The sequence below is a fragment of the Corapipo altera genome, unplaced genomic scaffold (genome assembly GCF_003945725.1).
Source record: "Corapipo altera isolate COAL_440 unplaced genomic scaffold, ASM394572v1 174, whole genome shotgun sequence".
In the NCBI taxonomy this organism is placed as follows: Eukaryota; Metazoa; Chordata; class Aves; order Passeriformes; family Pipridae; genus Corapipo; species Corapipo altera.
This window is the reverse complement of record NW_020885022.1, coordinates 215,929-222,236: the sequence shown is the minus strand read 5'-3', so window position 1 is coordinate 222,236 and position 6,308 is coordinate 215,929. Positions and strand designations below refer to the sequence as shown.

The 6,308-nt window shown below is 48.9% G+C and overlaps 1 protein-coding gene across 2 annotated transcripts in view; it reads left to right on the top strand.

Annotated features, from left to right (window-relative positions):
- Positions 1-6,308, top strand: part of MYO1D (myosin ID) — a 142,091-nt gene that overhangs the window by 77,486 nt on the left and 58,297 nt on the right. The gene's annotated exons all lie outside the window — the stretch shown is intronic.

Here is a 6,308-nt window from a genome sequence, read left to right as displayed (position 1 = left end):
GTTGGATTGAGTTGGGATGGATTGGATTGGGATGGATTGGATTGGGTGGCTGCTGGAGCCTCATGTCAGAGACAGGAATAAATTGTAGTGGAAGGTGTCCCTGCCCATGGCAGGGGGTTGGAACTGAGTGGTCTTTAAGGTCCTTTCAACCCAAACCATTCCATGAGTCTTTGATTCTGCACAACTGGTTTGAGTCTGACATTTTTTGTAGCAGAATTGAGGTTTTTTTCTTAATTTGGTTGGAAGGTTTAAAGAACTAATTAGAAAAACATGCTTGCCTGATTTTTATGGGTAGCTCCTAATGATGCTGGTTTGAAATGTCTGTCAGGGAAGGATAGTTTGAATTTTACAAAGCCAATTTCAGTGGCAGGCCAGGTTTGCAGATATTCCGGTGTTTTTAAAAAGCTGTATATTTTTATTCCTTTTTATTTCTAAAAATGTGCTGCTGCAGTTGGTCCCTATGTGCATAATTACCCTTTATGATTCTGCAAATATTATATCTAACAGTAACAACACAATTCATTCTGCAGCATAGAATCTCACTTTATTATAAAACTTTGCTGGCATTATTGAGTTGTATTGTTTATTCAACAGTGATTTGTGTTTATAAAAATAGAAATCTCTAATTGCTTTCCAGGCAGAAATATTTCAGTGGAGTGATTTGTTGCTGTTCCCATGTTCTCTGTAAGAACAGGGTTTGCTGGTGGGATGAGTGGTTTGGGTGAATGTTGGTGTCAGGACTGTCAGCTGGGTCTGAATCCAAACCTCTTTACAACCCTGCAGCACTTAGGCTCTGTTGGGGACAAGGAAACACAAGGGGAGTTTCCTTCTGCTTTTCTCAGGTTAGGCAGAAAACAAAATAATTCATCTTCTGATTCATTTAATGAACCTGTTCCAGTTGTTGCTGTTTCTGGCTGAACTGGGATGAGTGTAAAAAGGACAGTATTCAGAGATGTGGTGACAGGAACTGTGGTTTGGCTGGGAATGGAATCCCTCATTCTGTGTGTGGTGTTTGGGTACCTGCTGGGGGAGTTTTCCCTTGCTCACTGTTACACAACTTTTAAGCTGTTAAGTCCTTGTGTGTCTCCTCCTGCTCCTGGTTCAGCTCCCAGGGACAATCCCCTGTGCAAGCCCAGGGCAAAGCAGGTTCCTGAAGCCCAGATCCATCCTCATCCCATTCCCTATTGCAAGGGCAGAGCTCCTGCCTCAGGCAAGAGTGTGAGCAACAGTTTTGTGTTCCTGGGGAATGCAGGAATCCTGAGCATTCCAAGGGCCGTGTTCCTGCACCTCCTGTGCTGGGAAGATCCATTTGGGGTTTGTTGGCACTGAGGTCCCAGCACTCCAACAGTAAAAGCAGTCTGGGGATGGAATAGGTGCTCCCCACCAGCAAGTGGATTTCTCCTGAGCCTGAAAGGTTCCTGTCAGTGCTTTCAGAGGCAAAGCTTTAGCTGACCATGGGGGCATCAAAAAGGCAGCTCAGCTGAAAGCAGAAATACTGCAGAGGCTGCAGGGTTACAGACTTGCAGCCTTGAGGGGTTTAAATTATCTTGTGGGGTTTTTTTATCTTTTGAAAGGTTAAACTGTTGGTTGCTTTCTTCTCTCAGAGAGGTCAGGCTTGATCCCCCGCTTGTCTGCTCAGTTAGGGATTCCTTGGCACGGCTTTTGGGGTCATCAGTAAGGAAACCCCATGCCTGGAAGTGTCCAAGGCCGGCTTGGACAGGGTTTGGAGCAACCTGGGATAGCAGAAGGTGTCCCTGCCCGTGGCAGGGGGTGGGACTGGGTGAGTTTAAGGTCCCTCCCAACCCAAACCATTCCATGATTCCATGATCTCAGCACTGCAGCTTTGTGGGATCTTTAGGGGGTTGTGTGAGCCTAGTGATTCCAGCACATCTCCATGTTACAACTCAAATGGAAACAATCATCCAAACCACTCCTGGAGGCAATATGTTCTTGAGGGAACCATTTGTCTTCCTTCCTGTATGGACAAGGAACGTCCAGGCAAACCTGGAGTGAACAGAGGAGGGAGGACAAACAATGCTGAGCTTTGGAAGGGAACAAGACAAGGACTTGACATTTGAAAATTTAAGCCTTTGCCTTTCCAACCAATGCCCTCCTTTAGGTCCTCTGTTCTGGCTTCAGTCTGAGCCCTGGATTTGCAGACCAAGCAACAGTGAGAACTTGTAGAGCCTGTGAGTGACCCCATGCACTGGCTGCAGGAGCACAGCCTTTACCCTGGGATCAGCCTTCCTTTGCCCTTCACATGGAACAGTTTCTATCCTAAGCTATCTCTTCAAAATGAAGCTTTTCTCTTGTCAAAAATACAGCCTGTAACATTCTCTTCTTACCCCGAAGCAACAGCAGTCCAAGGGTGTGCCTCAGGGCAGGGGGGTCTCTCCTGATTGCTTTATTCCCTTTTCATTTTTAATAAAGAAAATCATCAGGTTTCTTCCTTTTAGCTTTAGCTTCCCCATGTCCTCCCAGATGTCACTGGCACAGGGTGGCACTTGGTGTGGCATGTGCAGGCTGGGCCCGTGTCAGAGGGGACAGGGGGGAGGTTTGTCACGTTCCTAATGCTAAACCTGGTTGGTTGTGCATTTACAAATTGGCTCAAGTTCATCCAGGGGGTATTTCCATGATTCAGCTTATTTGAGGATTCTTGGGCAAAAATGGTGCTGTTCCTGCTGGTGCCTTGGGCAGGAAGGTGTTCATGGGAATGAGAGGGCACTTTGGTGAGCTGGGGTGAAGGTTTGATTTCTGCCTTCCTTTGTGGCTTCCGTGAGGTCCCGGGTGACCAAACCACGTGTGAGCTGGTTCTTCACTGTCCCCAGCAGTGGCAGGGGCTGCTCTTTGAACTCTCAGATCACTGCAGTCTAAAACACTTCTTTCCTTGAACAGAAAAGATGTTAAAAGGTTCAATACTGGACAGCCTGAACAGACAGGGGTTAAACCCAACCTCACATATTTAAACATGTTTATGTTTAAATACACACAGGGTGTTGGTTCACCATTCAATTCCTTGAGACAGAACTTTTTTTAGCTGATCTAGTGAATTCTTCAGGAAGAATCTAGAAGATTCTAGATCAGGAGGAATTTCTTCATGGAAAGGGTTGTCAGGCAATGGAAAGGGCTGGAATCCCCATCCCTGGAGGTGTCCAAGGAAGGACTGGCTGTGGCTCTCAGAGCTCTGGGCTGGGGGACAAGGTGGGGATTGGGCACAGGTTGGACTTGATCATCTTGAGGGGCTTTTCCAACCTAAATGGTTCTAAGTCGAGGAAGTAAATTTACCCAGGAACTGCTCTCCAAGTTTTGAGAGCTGTTGGTGAAGTTTTGTTCAGCTTTGAGTGCGTGGGGTCCCAGTTTCAGCAGCTTGAGCTGAATAACAACGGGTGGCTCTGTTTGGAGCTGTTTTTATGGAAGGGCTCTGAAGAGGCTTTGAAGCCTCACTGGGGGGAGGTGGATGTGCTTTGTGGTTGCTTCTTCTCAGTAGGTACAGGTAGAAGCAGGTCATTCCTGCCTGTGGAAAAATCCGTCTTTTCTGGGCATTTGTGGTGCTCTTCACTTTTTCAAAGGAAATTTTCGAGATTTTTGCCTTAGGAAACCAAATGCATATTTCATGCAAACCTCCAGGTTTTGTTGGATCACCTAGGAAACAACAGATTCTCTTTTTTTTTTTTTTTCTTCTTAGAATAAGGCTTTTCTTCCCACTTTTCCCTTGTCACTTGTGGCACCAACCTCCCTTGAGAGGAACAGCTCTTGAAGGCTGATGCCCTGCGGTGTCCAGAGGCTGCTGACAGAGACCTGAAAAACTTATTTGGAGATTTTCCAGCTCTAGGCCAGACCTTCATTTTCCCCATAAGCTTGTCAAGAAGCTTAAATTAGGACTGATTTGTATTTGGATCAACAAGATATAAATACAAAATGCCCAGAAGGTGCAGAGAACACAATACTGGGAAGGGCTGTTCTCCAGGAGGGGATGAGCTGTAGCTGAGAACATAAGGCCTGTCCTTACTCCTACAAACACATGTTTGTGTGTCTGAGTCCTTTCTGGGTCTGCTCCCCAACATGACAGTTTTTCCCTAAATTTTTACCTAAACCACAGCAGGTTTTTGTTGACATAAATAAGCTGTAGCTGTACGAGGCACCTGAAGCAAAGTGGTTGCTTGGAAAGAGCTGAGAGGGCAGGAGTTTGGGAGCAATGAGGATTTGCTTCTCAGGTGAAATAAGCTGCTGGACCTCCCCTTTGGAACATCTCTGGAGCTGAATTTATGGTTCAGTGGGAACACTAAAAGAAAGACACTGAGGGGCTGGAGTGTGTCCAGAGAAGGGAATGGAGCTGGGAAGGGGCTGGAGCAGCAGGAGCAGCTGAGGGAGCTGGGGGGGCTCAGCCTGGAGAAAAGGAGGCTCAGGGGGAACCTTCTGGCTCTGCAACCCCCTGACAGGAGCGGGGAGCTGGGGGAGGCTCAGGCTCTGCTCCCAGGGAACAAGGGACAGGACAAGAGGAAGCAGCCTTAAGCTGTGCCAGGGCAGGTTTAGGTTGGATTTTAGGGAAAATTTCCTCATGGAAAGGGTTGTCCATCCCTGGCACAGCTGCCCAGGGCAGTGGTGGAGTCTCCATCCCTGGAGGGGTTTAAAAGCCCTGTGGATGTGTCACCTGGGGACATGGTCAGTGGTGGCCTTGGCAGTGCTGGGGATGCTCTCAGGCCTTTTCCTACCTTTATGATTCTGTGAAAGCTGAACATGTTTTCCATCCCTGCTTCCTGGGCAGCAGCCACAGGACCTTCTGAGGTGGCCCTGGTGTCACAGCACTGAATCTGCTCTGTTTGTCACCATGGGCTCCGTGCTGGGGGTGGGCACAGACAACACACCAGCAGGGCCATGGCAGTGAGCAGGAGACGTTATCAGACTCTAAAAAAAAGTTAAAATAAATCATCTGAGCTCTGCGTGGGGCAGATCCCAGACTCGAAGGACTGGAGAAGCCTTTGGTTCAGCTGCCAGGACCCAGCAGGTGCTGAGCCCTGAGCTGCACAGCCAGAGTTTGAGGAGTCTGAGGAGCCCATGCTGCTCTGCTCCAACACCTCGACGTGGCACCAGGCCCTCCTAACCTACTTTCTCTGGGCCATTCAGTGTTTCAGAGCCTTTAGGTTTTTTCCCTCCCGTTCATCTGCTTCCTAAAATAATCCCAGTTACTCAGCATGTCTTGCTGTGAGACTTCCCAGGCCCTCAGTCATGTTCTTCACCTTCTCTGAACTCTCAGAGTCTCCCTCACACTCCCCATCCCGGTGCTTTCCCAGCTACTCCAGGTGAGCCCTTGGCACCCAGGATGTTATTCCTGTATTAATCCTTATCCCTGCCAACACTCTGCTTATTTTGAGTTGCCAGGCATATTTGTGCCAAGATCTCTCCAGAGCTGTCTGAAATCATCCTCACTTACTTTTTCTGGCTCGGTGCTGTTAATGTAAAGCTGTCACAGAGCTCCCCAATTTGCATTTTTTTGCCTTTATCTGCTCTGAACTTTGTCACTCTGCTGCCTGTTGACTGAGAATATTTAAGTTCTCCCGTTGTCTCCTGACTTCACCCTGGAAGATCCTTATTTATCACATCTTACCCTTGTCTCCCCTTCCCAGCTGATTAATAAATACCTCGGTGACTGTGATGCACCGATGGCTCTGCTTTTGCCTCGCTCAGAAACAGTTTCTACTTTGTGTCCTACTTTCTGACGCACTTCTGACAAAACTTTACATCCTGTCTTGTGGTTGTTTAGCACTGAGAGGCATCTGAGAGCCTGGGGGACATGGGAGAGAGTCCAGAGGAGGCCAGGAGATGCTTCAAGGGCTGGATCCCTCTGCTCTGGAGTCAAGCTGGGAGAGCTGGGGGGGTTCACCTGGAGAAGAGAAGGCTCCAGGGAGAGCTGAGAGCCCCTTCCAGGGCCTAAAGGGGCTCCAGGAGAGCTGGAGAGGGACTGGGGACAAGGGATGGAGGGACAGAGCCCAGGACAAGGATGGGCCTCAGGTCTGGGCTGTCCCAGCCCCTGGTGCCCCCTGAGCTCTGCAGGATTCCTTGGGGAGTTTTTGGGGTGCCAAAGGTGTCACGAAGGAACAGGGCTGAGTGTTCAGTGTTGCTGGGGGAAGCACCTGTCCTTGTGTGAGTGAAGCCCTGGACTTCCCCAGGGTGCCACAGCTCCCCTGGAGAACTGGGAATGTTGCTGCTCTGAGGCTCCACGTTCCTCTCTTTGTAAAATGGGATTACAGGGCCCGTCTTCCCACTCCACTGTTCCAAGAGCTGTGGAGAAAACCTGTCTGGGAGCTGTG